The sequence below is a fragment of the Caretta caretta genome, chromosome 4 (assembly GCF_965140235.1).
Source record: "Caretta caretta isolate rCarCar2 chromosome 4, rCarCar1.hap1, whole genome shotgun sequence".
Lineage (NCBI taxonomy): Eukaryota > Metazoa > Chordata > Testudines > Cheloniidae > Caretta > Caretta caretta.
Window position 1 is genome coordinate 144,269,940 of NC_134209.1, and position 15,620 is coordinate 144,285,559.

General features: G+C 36.7%; 1 protein-coding gene across 3 annotated transcripts in view; it reads right to left on the reverse strand.

The window, feature by feature from the left end:
• The window catches only part of CTNNA2 (catenin alpha 2), an 803,547-nt gene that overhangs the window by 720,171 nt on the left and 67,756 nt on the right, over positions 1-15,620 (reverse strand). For 2 of the 3 annotated variants that reach the window (XM_048846333.2, XM_048846330.2), the window contains exon 2: positions 5,735-5,877. The exons of the other annotated variant lie outside the window; for it this stretch is intronic. The gene's annotated coding sequence lies outside the window, so the exon portion shown is untranslated. The remainder of the gene's footprint in view (positions 1-5,734; positions 5,878-15,620) is intronic. 3 annotated transcript variants of the gene reach the window in all.

Here is a 15,620-nt window from a genome sequence, read left to right on the forward strand (position 1 = left end):
TAAATGTGTTCTAAATCTGATTCTCTGACCAAAAAGGGTGATCTTTCGCCACTACGCTATCTTTTACTCTCAGAGCGTAAGTCACAAACTAAGTGTTCTCTGCTTACCTGATTTATATTTGTTAGTAGAAAAATATTTTAAAAAATATAGCTACCCTATTTGGAGGCACATGTGTTTTAAGAATCTATGTTTCCTCCTCCAAGGACCTTAGCTTCTGTAGATCTCATTAGAGTGTAAGTGACTTGCCCAAAGTCACACTATGCATCAGTGCAAGAGCCAGGACTGGGACTCAACAGATCCTGGTTCCCAGCCTTTTCCTCAATCCAGTGGCCTGTGCTACCTGTCACAATGGGTAGGGACAGACCAAAAGAATCAGACTTGACGTAGAGGAGGACACAAAGTAGAAAGAATCTGAAAGGTAATTGTGCAAGAAGTAGGGGAAAAAAACAAATTCAGGGAAATATGAAAGGAAAGAGGTAGACAGGAAGAAAGAAAGATACAAACACAGAAAAGGAAAAGAAGATGACAGAAGTAGGCAGAGAGGAGAAACAACCTGTGGGCACGAGCACCTGTCATCAGTCACTGACAAACAGCACAGCCGTAAGCAGATCTGTCTGAAATAACAGCAGTTGACATTGGAGGCCCAAACCACCTTACCTAAAGAAGAAAATTAAAAGATGGGACAGGATGGTTTGGAGGGATATTTGTCTCTGTTTATTTGAACTACACATTTTTGACATACCTGTTTATTTTGTTTCTTGTGTGTGCTGCCTTTTCTCTCCATAAACTTAAACAAGAAAAATAACGAAAACATGGTTACACACATACTACACCCATACACGAGGGTGGCAAGGCCAACTGCTCAAGTCAATAACAATTAGAGGGTGATTGCTTGACTCAGAAAGGAAAAACAATACGGTCAAGTTGTAGGTGTTTAATTAAATTTTTTCCAACTAGTTTTTCAATAGCCACATGTAAGAACATAAGAACATGTAAAATTCCTAACTCTATTTTTTTTATGCCGTGCAACATAAGAATGCACTTTTGTACAAAGAATAATTATGACCATCGAGAAGAAAAGCACCTCAAAAGTACCTAGGGTTACTTAGGCTTAAGTCTCATTTTGAAAAGCACCTAAGTCCCATTGAAAGACTCTTACATCACTTAGATACTGGACAATTTTATCCTGGACCACTAGCCACTATTCATTCACACACAGCAGCTTAGCCCCATCGGCTCCTACGACCTCAGATGGAAACCTGTACTACCTATTCTAATGGGCTGTAACAGACCAATACCTCTGAGCTCACCACCACTCTTGGTTCGCTTGGAACCAGACTGAAAGCTCATTGAAGTCAATAGGCTTTGGATCAGATCTTTGTGAAAAATGATATTGAGAAATGGATTACTGACTGGGTTGGGTGAATTCATACCATATGGTACAGTCTGACCCTAGCACGAATTGTCTCCCCTCATAGAAGCAGAGGAGGCCCTCAATTTCTATTTATTGCTAGTGAGCACCTTCATGAATATCAGATGTTCTCATTATCTACATATTTCACAGTATGGACCAGTTTTCATACACTTTTCATCATTTTGTGGCAATATCAATGCAATATTCCCTCTTCTTTTAAAGTAGGTAGACATAATTTGTGGATTAAGACAACCAAAAGGAATATCTATTTCATTTTCACATCTTGCACCAGATGTATGCCGTTACTCAGTAAGCATGTTTAACTACTGGAGATTTTTTTTATTCAAAATATCTAGCTATTGGCATTTATAAAATACTTAGTGTAGTAAGCAGTAATTATCTTTGCTTTAAAGTGGTTGACAATTTGTGCTCCAAATATCATACAGTAGACTAATCCAAATGTTAACAACTCCTACAAGAAGCCCTTTCTAAAATGTAGCCTAAACCTTTCCTGCTCAAGCTTTTATTTGTGAAAATATGAGATCCCTTCCTTATAAGTATCACTGTGCCTACTCCTAAATTCCTGTACTAGAAAACTTTAATGAAATCACACCCGAGTCTCTCTGCATCTCTTTCCTCAAAAAAGATTCCTTCCATTCTTTAGGTCAACCTTCCATATTGTCCTCCTCTGTGCTCTCTGTAATAACTAGAGATCTTTTAAATTAAGTTACCTAAATTTCATTACAATGTTCCAGAAATATGCAGAAGTGCCATGCAGAAATGCAAAAAACAAAACAAAAAAACCCATTTCTTTAGATTTAATATGTATTCTTTGTTTAAAGCAACCTATCCCCCCTATTAGGATACGGATACTGCTCATATCACCTCTAAATGCCTTTTTTGCCTGTCTCATTAATATTTAATTGGTATTTCACGTTTTTGTTCTTCTCAGCCCAGAAACAACACATTTCCTAAATTTAAAAGAATATTTTAGTCATCTGACAATTTACCCAACAAGTCCAAAAGCTCCTACAATTTCACTATATCCACCACTGTGTCAACTATCTCATGCTTCAGTACCATCTGCAAGTATGGATGCCACACAAATACAGTAGTTCAATTTTCCAACTCAGTAATTAATTTGTTAAAGAGGATTGCTCTCCACACAAAACCCTGTGGGAACCCAATTGTCATTTCACTCCAGGAGGATTTTGTGCCATTAATGATAACCTTCCTCACTGTTCCTGCCAACTTGCACATATTTTCTCATCAGTGCTGATATCTAGATTTATCATCTTGTTCAACAACTGCCTGTGGGGCAACTTACTAAAAGCCTTACTGAAATCCAGGTAACTCACATCCACTGCCATGCTTTCATTATTTTTTTCGCTCCTTCAAAGACGTTAGATTTCTTTGACCTAATCTATTCTTAGTGAGCCCCTGCTCAAGAGAGCCTAAACTCTCATATTCATTTCTAAAGCACTACGCCAGGATTTGTCTTTGATGGAGTCCAACTATGCCATTCTATAATTATTCACTTCTCTCCAGCTAATTTTTTTTAAAGTAATATAATCACAGAAATTAGAGATGGAAAAGACTCATTAGATTTTGTAGCCTGACTTCGTTTCCCCTTACTGACAGGAAGTTTCCCTGATATTCATCTTAACTTTTCTGTTTGTTTGTTTTTTTAAAATTTAATCACAATTCATCATGGGAAGCTCTTGAATTCTCATAAGCTGTTTTGCTCCTCTGGTCCATTGGACCATTCTGCCCTGCTAGGGATTTGATCAGGAGAGTGGTTTTATAAGCCACTTCTGAAATACTGGTTTCAGAGTAGCAGCTGTGTTAGTCTGTATCCACAAAAAGAAAAGGAGTACTTGCGGCACCTTAGAGACTAACAAATTTATTTGAGTACAAGCTTTTGTGAGCTACAGCTCAATAAATCTGTTAGTCTCTAAGGTGCCATAAGTACTCCTTTTCTTTTTGCAGATACAGACTAACACGGCTGCTACTCTGAAACCTGTTGTTATGCAAGGCACTGAATTTAGCCGTATGGAGTGGAAATCTATCAACTTCATGAAAAAACTCATACAGATACAGTGACATGCATCCGATGAAGTGGGCTGTAGCTCATGAAAGCTTATGCTCAAATAAATTTGTTAGTCTCTAAGGTGCCACAAGTCCTCCTTTTCTTTTTTTCTGAAATACTGGAATACAACTTGGGAGCAACATCATAGCTGTATTTTGAGAAGGAATAAAGCTGACTAAAGGGTGTTAAAGCTAATGAAAGTATTGTTTTCTCTTGTATGGGGCAGTCCGCTATCTATTGAAAAGATACTTGATAAAGCAATGAGCCAGAAAATGCATGCAGTCCTCTTAATTTAAGAGATAACTATCCAGAGATGGAAGAGTGCAGACAATGTGCTAAATCAGCACAGCCAGATTGGTCCTTAATTTTATTTTAAAAAATAAACTTTGGAAGAATCTAATTTGAAGAGGATGCATTTGTTACACTCCTGGGTTATTGGTCTACAAGTATCATACCATACATAACTATTGTGAAAGGGTCCCCACCACTACAATCACTGGTCTGATACAGTCAATTTGCATGCTCTTTCATTCCATTTGGCCATACCTTATTCAATAAGCAGCAAGGTAAGCAACTTCAAGGAAAATGGTACCAATTTGTGCCTTAATGAGGATTTACTCTTACATAGGACTTGTTGTACTGCAGCCATTGCTGTGCCTACTGCAAACCAAAACACTGAGGGGGCCTCTGGGCTCAAATGTTTTACACTATCAAATGGATGGGGTCCATGATGACGCAGTGACACCATGGAGCTATGTGCTGCTACCTCCACCAAGTCCAGAAATATTATGTTCATCCTATTAGCTTGGCTCCACCCACTTAGCTGTTTTAGAAAATTGGGGAAATACGAGAGGGCTACTTTCCAGCAGGGAGCCAACAAAAGTAGGTGGGATACTTCTCAACAGAGAGCTGTTATGAAGAGTATAAGATTACTAAATACACTTTGCTACAAATGCATCTGATTCTGAAGGTATGAAGAGGACTGAAAGAAAATTTACCCCAGAAATAAAGGCATGAGAAAGAAACACAGAGTAGTTCAAAATAAATTATTGAAAAACTAGACAAAATGAAGACTCGACCAGAGAGGATTTCATAAAGAATCTGCATGCAAATTGCAAGTAGGTTCACTTTGTTGATATTGATATTTAGTGGTTCCACTGAACATAGATAGGAAAAATTAAGATAATATTATGCAGCCAGCTGAGAAATTGTGCAGAAAGGGAGTACATAATACACTTAAGCGGCATGAATTGATTTAGGAACAAAAAAAACAAATAACCCCCCTTTTCACCCCCCATATAAAACAAACAAACAAACAAACCCAAAGCTCTCTAAAGTCAAGTGATAAAGCTGCAGTAGACTAGCCCCAGGCAGGAGCAACTTCTACAACTGCAGCTGTAATATTATAGCAAAGATGAGCAAAAATGAGCTTCTAATAAGTCGCTAAATTATTAGCAACAAGGCTGGTTCCACTCAATACCAAGATTTACATGCATTGTACAGACACACCCCTGTCTTAAAAAAAAAAAAGAGAACAAAATACCAGCAATATCTCTGTAGTCACGGCAGGTTTCAGAGTAGCAGCCGTGTTAGTCTGTATCTGCAAAAAGAAAAGGAGTACTTGTAGCACCTTAGAGACTAAGAAATTTATTTGAGCATAAGCTTTTGTGAGCTACAGCTCATTTCATCGAAGCATAAGCTTTCGTGAGCTACAGCTCACTTCATTGGATGCCTCCGATGAAGTGAGCTGTAGCTCACGAAAGCTTATGCTCAAATAAATTTGCTAGTCTCTAAGGTGCCACAAGTCCTCCTTTTCTTTTCATAGTCACAATGTCACCCAAAATAGTCATGGAATACAATCATGAAAACAAACTCGAGGTTACAGTTTGTACCTAGCTGCTCTTACTTTTCTAATGTTCTTATACAAAACAACAGAAAGCAATCCCAGACAGAGAGGCAGTCCCTTGGGTAGGCCAGCCCCAGGCAATTTAGGACTTTGTAGGTCAGAACCAACAACTTATCTCCACCTGTAGACAACAGGCTTTATCCAATATAGTCAATCCACTACCTTTCATCTGCAAACTATTTTTAAAAAAATGTATTTACAAAGTTATCCATGAAAGGTACTAGACAGGTAGCATGCATTCTTCAGCAATGTGTCTCATACCACATCTAGAAGGACCACTTGGAGAGGTAAAGAGAAAGTTAAGTTACCATGCCCATTCACTTACCGCTCTGTTGAGATTGCCAACAAAGTTGTCAATATCAACTATTCTGTTACTGATGCGGATACTTGTCCAAATAGATCATCAACAGCCATCTGATGGTAATTGTTCAGATTACTACAGATCTGGGCTGGATTTCAATCACTGACCTAGGGGTGAAGGTGACATTGTGATTACCAAATTATTGAGCCATCCCATCCCCCAAAACAGTTATTTTAATCAATTTTAGAAATAACTAGCATGTGGTTCCCAGTAAAACTACCAGTAATCTCATATTAAATAACCATAAACATCACAAGTCACATAGTATATACATTTAATGAGACTGGGGAGGGAGCAAATAAAAAATGAAAATTCGGACAACTTTGTATGTTTTATAACTACACAAAATGGAGCTGACAGTTCTGATTTTCCACAAGTTTATTTCTTGCATTTACAGCCACATTCATATTTCTGTTTAATAAATTCAGGCACTGTAAGATGCCTGCCTACATCTCTCTATCTGCTTTACAATCCATAGCTTGAACATGCTTGAAGCTTCCTCTAAACTTGTGGGTGGAAAGGTGCTTAATGCATGTGAAGAACGCTCCTGTAAAGTTCATAGTGTAGTTGTTGTTTGGTTTTTTTAAACTACCCCTCTATTTTTCTTCATAATACATAAATGCAATATATAACATTACCAGTAATAAAGATTTGAAACTTAGCTAACATGTCTATAGTCTAGATAATACTTAGTCCTCCATGAGTGCAAGGGACCAGACTAGATGACCTCTCGAGGTCCCTTCTAGTACTACGATTCTATGAATTCAGTTGATGATGCACAAGCCATAAAATCCAATATCTAGTTCAGTATTCATAATGATACTGGCTAAGCAGTGCTGATAGGAATAAAAGCAATAAAAACTTGATTTTAATCAGTAAAAAAGAAGGTGTGATTTAGAATATAACAGAAGGCGGATGAGTTGAATAAAATGCTACCATTTTTGCAATTGGTAGTATAACCATAACAGCACTTCAATTTCTCTTCCTCAGTTTCTTCCACGTACAAAACAGAGATTGTTACACCTACCTATTGTACTGACAGGAGAGTTGTGTAGATTATTTTATAAAATGCTTTGCAGATTTAAAAAAAATCTAGTTTTGAAGTTGAAAAGCATGATAAAAGTGCAAGGAACTTTCCTTTTTGTTTGTTTGTTTTTGTTTCCCTAATTTCAGTACATGCTTCTGGATCTCAACCAACACAGTAATGCATGGACATTCTCAGCTAAATAAATACTAGGACTCTACTGGTAGAAGTGGCCAAGCCAAACAAAATTAAACATTCCCAAAATGTAAAATTAACATTACCTTCAAATATTTTCATTTCTTCCTCTAGCCTTATGGTTTAGAAGTGATATTTAGAGAGGCTACAGTTTTTTTTAAATCTAGGAGCTAGCCATAGTTCTAGGAAGATCCCAAAATGTGAAATACATCATTAACAAATTTTAAAATAGCAATGAAATATTTTTATTCCAAGTTCCAATTACAGAAATACCAATATATAGATTCTTCCAAGAGAGAAAAAAACGAAAGACGTTCTACCCACTTATATCACAAAACCTCAAGGAATATCCTTCAGTCTCAACTCCTCCACTTATGGCATTCAATTTCCCTAAAATGCTTACGAAGAAAGATTTGTTTTGCAGCCTGCTCAGATGGAGCAATGAATTCTGGCTCTGGCAAACTAAGGAGGGTAGCATGAATTCTAAGGTTGAGAATCCCCCACAAAAAACTCTGCCATCCACTTCCTGTTCATACCAAGTGAGCTTCAGCTAGAGTGTTGGTGGTAATACTGGTGTGGGGAGAGAGGCTCTCCAATCAAGTAACCAGGTGCTAAACTATTTAGATCTTTATACTTTGGTTTAAGAGCAGCATCTTGAAATTCACTCCGAAACATTTATCAAAAGTTTTGAATTACTGAGCCTGGTACAATTTGGAATTTTTCATTATTACAATGTTAAACCTCTCCCAGCTTTTACACAGTTATGTTTGAACCATATAAGTGCTACTGGCTTCTTCCTGCCTCTGCACCCAAACATTGCTATTGTTTGACTTTGTTTTATTTTATAATACAGTAGTTACCACGTAGTTTGCTTCAGGATTTTTTTTTTTTTTTTAGGATGAAAGGGGCATTGTTGCATAAAAATCACTTCAGTATGATCTTTTTTTTTCCCTACCGTCACAAGTTACATTTAAAATTACTTTAAATAAAAAAATCAGAGAAAAAAAACTCTATTTTTTTCAGTTTCTTTATTTGTATGTAGGGGCCTTTCACATACCGAAAAGGGAGAAAAAATAAAAAATATACGGCTAAAAATATCCCCACAAAAATGGCACGTGGCTGCGGGGCATGTTCGTATCAAGCTGATTGAAAAATGCAGAAAAAAACCCCATGAGATGTGTTTGTTGAAATTAAGGAAAAATATTTAGCAAACAACTTCTCATGAAACTTAAACTATTACAAAAATTGATAAACTTTAATGCAGTATCTGAAACCATTTGTAACTAATCAATTTTCAAAATGGACTGTGTCACATTACAAGTGTCTGTGAATGATCAAACTATTTGGAGTATAAACATATTTTAAAGCAATTTTATCATGTCAATATACAGTAGACACATCACTTTCTGTCCTTGGCACTTAAATATGATAATGAACTCACTTGTTTTCCAATATACATATTTGTCTCCTATTTCTTCGAATGTGGGACCTGTTAAAGTGTTTATACAGAAAATTGGGTGAAATAACTCTCTATTGATCCACCTAGTCCAATTTGTGTGGATTCAAAACTAGAACTTTCCCACAGTTGTCAGGTTCAACAAAGCCATAAAGCAAATTTCAGCTGAAACAGCACAGGGTTTTCAGATTTCAAGCTGAAATCAGATGAAACCACAGTTTCACACAATTTCTTCCCAACACACCAGCCATGGTGAAACGACTAGTGAGCTAGAACAGAATTTCACCCAGCCTGTTTTATCTGGTTTCACATTTCAATGAGAAAAGTAAAAGGTGTCGAGTCCAGGGTGGAATGTTTTAAATTTTAAATCATGATTTAACTTGATTTAAGTAACCCATGTTAATCTTGTTTGGCATTTGTACTTTCGAGTTATTTTCCTAAAGAAAGGTTGATTTTTATTGGTTGGTAATAATTAAAACATTGTTATACAGCTAGATCTAGCCTTTACATTGAATTTGGTACTTATTTTTGCTAACTGGGAGCATACACTAGATCTAAACACATTTATTTAAGAAATTATATAGATTAATATATATTTATTCAGTTCTTATTTTTTATGTATTTATTGTGTTAGAAAATGGTGAGTGATGTATTTATTATTTAATAGAGGATTATTTTTTTTACTCATGATTTGTGTCAAGCTCGATTTGGATGGAAATTAGAATTTGATTAAAAATGCTGCTAAAGGCATTTAAATCTATTTCTATCTGCTAAATAAAATTACTTTAAATGTGCTAGATATATAAGAAAAAAGTAAGTTTATCAAAACATGTTTTACATTTAAAACAAACAGGTTTATTAAACAAAGGAAGTGAATTGAACTCAATTTTTGGTCATCATGTCCTTCAAGACCTTAGAACTAGTAGATCTGATCCTCTCACACCTAGCTTTTATTCATAAGTTAGAAAACAAGCTTTTCTGCTTTTTCAACTCCCAATCAGTTTCTTGACGTTGAATTAATTAATCATTGAACTGAACTCGATAAATAAACTGAAATGAAGAAAATATTCTCTCTCAAACTATCAAAGCTGGTATAGCACTTGAACAAACTCTGATTCTGGGTGCTTAGCCAACATCTTCAACCAGTTCAGTGGTCTGACTTTCTTTAAAAGCTTGGCAGCAAATATGTACTGTTTAATTTTAAAAAAAAGTTTAAATTTTAATAGATTAGAATAAGTATAAATAAAGACAGTATATGTGTTGTCTAGAGTTAAAGTTTAAATAGGATTATTTTAAAAAAAGAAAATGTACTTAGTTTTAAAAATACAAGTTTTATGGGTTTTTTTTAAATCATTTATTTTTATGCACCCTGGCTGATTGACCAAGTAGGTGGTAAGCTAAACATTGGTTTCTCTTGCTATATTGGCCACTAATTGTTAATGAGACACTTCTGAAAAGATTCCTGCTTGAGCCAAGTCAATGTCTTGTACTTTGGCACATGAGTTACATTCCTCAGACTGCATCTTAGAAAGATATGGGCTGTAGCTTACTGATGCAATTTAACTCAGTAAGTATGTAGTGGGGAAGAGGGTGAAGGAGGTAGCTAATATGACCCTATATAAGTTATTATAATACTTATTGTCGTATTAATTATATCTAAGCTTCTCTTATGAATATTTGTTTTGGAATATGAAGTTAGGGAGGAAATTACCTCTACAGTACCACCACACCATCTAAGAAAAGAGAATGTAAATCACTGAAAGACAAAATTATGTTTTTTTGAAACTTTATGAAAGATCTGGGAGAGAAAAAATCTAGGATTTATAAAATAATAAAGAGCAGAAAACCAAGGTTAGGAAAATTATTTCATTTTAGGATTCTGAAGATATAAACCACTTCTACTTTGTCTTGTGCTGACCAATCTCAACAGAAACTATTGTTTTCTTGTATTTCATTAAAAGTTGTCCATTTTTTCTCAGCATAATTTATATTTTTAGTTGATGGCTCTCCTTCAGTATCTATGAGATAAAAGCTTTTATGTAGCACATACACACAAACAAAGTTTCCGGTATGAATAATTTCAATCTCATTCATGGCAGAAACAAAATAAACCATTACTCAGAATAAGTTTTGTACTCAAGAATACAGATCAGCAAACCATCTCATGTCCTGGAGGATGTTACACAAGCAATCTACAGATTCTAAAGGAAGTGTGCCGCAGAAGCTACTCCTCACTGAAGAAAGAGGATGAAATTCTACAAAGCCAATTTTATGTTTCCTTCCATGAAAACTAGAACAGAACCAGATTTAATTGTATATGTTTAATCTGGCTTTTTGGGTACATTATTCTGCTACAATATCTCCACACCAATCAGTACCTTTGTATTAAGCCAATTGTAGAAATTACTTAACAGTAAAAAAGTAAATCTATTAAAAAAATCCTCATTGTCTCATCAGTAGTGAAGTATTTGTCCTGTAGATTAAAACATTAATTTAGACCTTTAAATAAAGTGAGTTTTGATTGTTGGTAATACATCTCCTTAAATTGTTTTGATTAATGTAGAATATTGGAATGATGGTCTTATAAATCACTTAACTCTTAACTGCATCTTACAAATCCCTTAGCTCTTCTATGTTGGTCTTGCAGATGGGAAACTTGATTGGGACTCAGAATAAGTGGATTCAATTCCCAGCTCAGCCACACACTTCCTGTGTCACCTTGGAGAAGTCACTAATTTACCCTATGTTTCAGTTTTCCATTTGTAAAATTCCAGTACTACTTTCTGCAACTCATAGGGGTCAAACATGAAGATAGAAATCTATTCATGGTTGAGATGTGCCAATACTATGGCAATGATGGCACATACATGAGTACAGATTCATAGGCTGCAAGGCTAACATGCACCATTTTGATCATCTAATCCGATGTCCTGTATAACACTGGCCAGAGAATTTCCCCAAAATAATTCCTAGAGCATTTCTTTTAGAAAAACATTGAATCCTGGTTTTAAAATGGTCAGTGACGGAGAATCAACCACAACCCTTTGTAAGTTGTCCCAATGGTTAGTTAACCTCAGTATCAAAAATATAGGCCTAATTTCCAGTCTGAATTTGTATAGCTGCAACTTCCAGCCATTAAATCATGTTATACTATAGTCTTTGTTCCTAGATGTATACATTTAGCTGTAGTAAAATGCATATTGTTTGCTTACACGCAGTTTATCAAGCAATCCAGACAGTTCTGAATCAGTGAGCTGTCCTCTTCATTATTTACCACTCCTCCAATTTTGGTGTCATCTGCAAACATTATCAGTGATGATTTTATGTTTTCTTCCTGGTCATTGAAAAAGCTGGTAAAGAGCACAGGGCCAAGAGCCAATCCCTGTGGAATCCCACTAGAAACAGACCCACTCGGTGATGATTCCTCTCTACAGTTACATTCTGAGGTAGTCAATTTTCTGAGCAATCCAGTCCCCCAGTGTCTCAACAGACCCATGTAGTTCAAAACTTTGCAGAACCAAACTCAGCTAGACAACTGTAACAATGCAGCAATTGCAAGTGATCAATTTTTCCTGAGAACTTGATTGAAATGTGAGAATCAAGTGTCCAAAGAATGCCCTGTCCTTGTCCGATCATTTAAAATATTGTGGATAGAGCTTTCTATTTATCTGGAAGCATCAGCTGTTACCCTAGTCAATCTATCATATTTAAATGTACAAGTATGTCCTTTGTTGCCACAAATCAAGGTAGCATTCACGGGCACTTTGCCAATTCTAAAGGAACATATCAGATACATAGGGCATTAATGAAGATGCATTTTACCTTACATACCACAGTATGGACCTCATCCTGCTCCACTGATGCCAATGGGAGTTTTCCATTGACTTCAGTGGCGGAAGAATCAGAGCCTGTGAGATGCAGTATATATGGTGAAGAAGCCATACAACATATCCTGAAGTACGACTGCCTCTAAGTCAATTAAAGGTCCTCCTGGGTTTTATTTGCTGATTTGCATTCCCTTCTTATCACACACTTTATTTCAGTAACTCTGTAGGCTTGTTGAATAATGTTTCCATAATGTATTTTTCCAGTGGACTGGCTTCCTAAAGTGTACCTCGCCTTAGAAAACTTCCCTTATCAACTTTTCTAAAACAATGATTTTCATCAGTGTTGTATTTGCAAGATGTGTATTCTCATCTGTTGAAATCCTTGGGTTACCACCAGAAAAGAAAAGAAAAGAAAAGAAAAGAAAAGAAAAGAAAAGGTCTATGCTCTGCAAATGAAGATACGATGGCTACTGAGACAAATGAACTATATTATATATAGTTTATCACTTGAATAAAAGCAACAGAAAAATATGATGGGAAGGACCAAGTTTCACTTATATCTGCCCCCTTAAATCACAACTGAGTGTATGCGACACACTCACCTGATCCCAGGGACAGATCTCTGCTTAATACTCCAGAAGAAACAAGAAAATACTTCCTAACACCAGCATTAAACCGTTGAATCCCATGCATGTGATCAACGATCACCATAGTTAATCTGCAACATAACTTTATCGTTTATTGGCTTTTACCTAGAACACTCTAAATGGTTTTAAGGGCCCATTACTTGAATACTACCTCTCCATGTGATAATGATGTATTTATGAAGTAATGAGCATAAATTACAGCACTCTAAGTCCCCCTCAGTTTAAAAAGAAGGAAAGTTAAGGCAGGGTTCTCTCTCAGGAGGCCTAGACTTTGCAGCTTACTCCCCATCTGGTTTGAAATAGCCTGAATCCATGGGCTTTAAGGGCACACTGCAAAGCCCCCTGTTCTCCCTGACTTTTGGAGAGGCAGAGTACAATGAAGACTGAGGACTGATGGCAATGAGGTGTATTTCTCCCTTGTTTTTTGTCCAAACTTTGCCTGATCATGTTCTGTTAGCACTCTCATTGAAGTGCATAATTAGTCATTTTTAAACAGTACAAATTATTCTCACATGAATATCAAATTCCTATATACCCTAAACAAAAGTCTGAAGATTATTCTCAATCTTCACACCACAGGATTGAGTCGTCTTTATTTTTCCAACTGTCTGTAACCCCTTCCATCATATGAATGCCTCATTGCACACACAACACAAACCAAGCAACAAAGAATTTCCATAGCAACTGTTGAAACAGACTGCAGCTCAGCAATTCATATCGTGTCTTCTTAACATTTTATGTTCTTTCATCCATTCCTTAATTTGCTTAGTTGTGTTTTCCTATCTACATTGGTCTGCAGACTCTAAAAACAATCAAATATACATTGCTCATTAAAGGTCTAATAAAATTAAATTATTTTCTTAAAGACAAGTGGGACTATTACTGTTCAGGGATAAATTAAGTAGCTTCAGTGTTCACAAATGTCTGAAAGGAATAAACAGTTCTTCAAAATATATTTAAAGCAACCCTCCACCCGCAAAGAAATTTTAAGTTTCACTCTTCAAAAGTAAATATTTCTAAGAATGTATCTGATATTTATATTAATATTTCCAAGAGTAATGATAAGAGAAAATATACATTACTGTGAAATTTGTAGAGTATACTGTATCAGAAAAAATATAGGAAAGAAAAACTTTTCCAATTTAGGAAATATAGTACCAGAGCAGATTTACAAGTTGGAATCAAGGCAAATTCAAAACTTCTTTCTCCTAGAAGCAATTTAAGCTGGGTGCTATCTTGTAGACTTTTGTTAGATTTTGGTTTTCTGCAATGGCTTCTATGAATTAAGTAGTATTTTAACTTATCTCTAACATCTGGTGTACTACAGCCAACATTAATTCACCCCAGCAATACTGACTAGTCCACAACAACATTCTTTGAAATAATCAAACAAACAGTTGCTAAGCTCTCAACATCAAGCACCATGGAAAATGTGCTGATCACAATACTCTCTGAAGCGTGTTTTGCATATTGTAGGTGCAAACTTTGCAGTTTTTTAGGACCACAATGGTAGAGTTGACTACATGGGCCAAAATCTGATCTGAAAGCCATGTAAATACAAAGTAATGTCACTGAAGTCAATAGATTTACTCAGGATATACAAGGGTATGATGAAGTGGAATGTGACCCAGTGTTGATATTATGTTTATTCACACAAGAGGACACAGGTCATATCATAGAATCATAGAATATCAGGGTTCGAAGAGACCTCAGGAGGTCATCTAGTCCAGCCCCCTGCTCAAAGCAGGACCAATCTCCAACTAAATCATCCCAGCCAGGGCTTTGTCAAGCCTGACCTTAAAAACTTCTAAGGAAGGAGATTCCACCACCTCCCTAGGTAACACATTTCAGTGTTTCACCACCCTCCTAGTGAAAAAGTTTTTCCTAATATCCAATCTAAACCTCCCCCACTGCAGCTTGAGACCATTACTCCTCATTCTGTCATCTGCTACCACTGAGAACAGTCTAGATCCATCCTCTTTGGAACCCCCTTTCAGGTAGTTGAAAGCAGCTATCAAATCCCCCCTCATTCTTCTCTTCCGCAGACTAAACAATCCCAGTTCCCTCAGCCTCTCCTCATAAGTCATGTGTTCCAGTCCCCTAATCATTTTTGTTGCCCTCCGCTGGACTCTTTCCAATTTTTTCACATCCTTCTTGTAGTGTGGGGCCCAAAACTGGACACAGTACTCCAGATGAGGCCTCACCAATGTCGAATAGAGGGGAACGATCATGTCCCTCGATCTGCTGGCAATGCCCCTACTTATACATCCCAAAATGCCACTGGCCTTCTTGGCAACACCGGTACCCTGTTGACTCATATCCAGCTGCTCGTCCACTGTAACCCCTCGGTCCCTTTCTGCAGAACTGCTGCCTAGCCATTCGGTCCCTAGTCTGTAGCAGTGCATGAGACTCTTCCGTCCTAAGTGCAGGACTCTGCACTTGTCCTTGTTGAACCTCATCCGATTTCTTTTGGCCCAATCCTCCAATTTGTCTAGGTCCCTCTGTATCCTATCCCTACCCTCCAGCATATCTACCTCTCCTCCCAGTTTAGTGTCATCTGCAAATTTGCTGAGGGTGCAATCCACAGCATTCTCCAGATCATTTATGAAGATATTGAACAAAACCGGCTGGAGGACCGCTAGGGGCGCTCCACTTGATACCGGCTGCCAACTAGACATGGAGCCATTGATCATTACCCGTT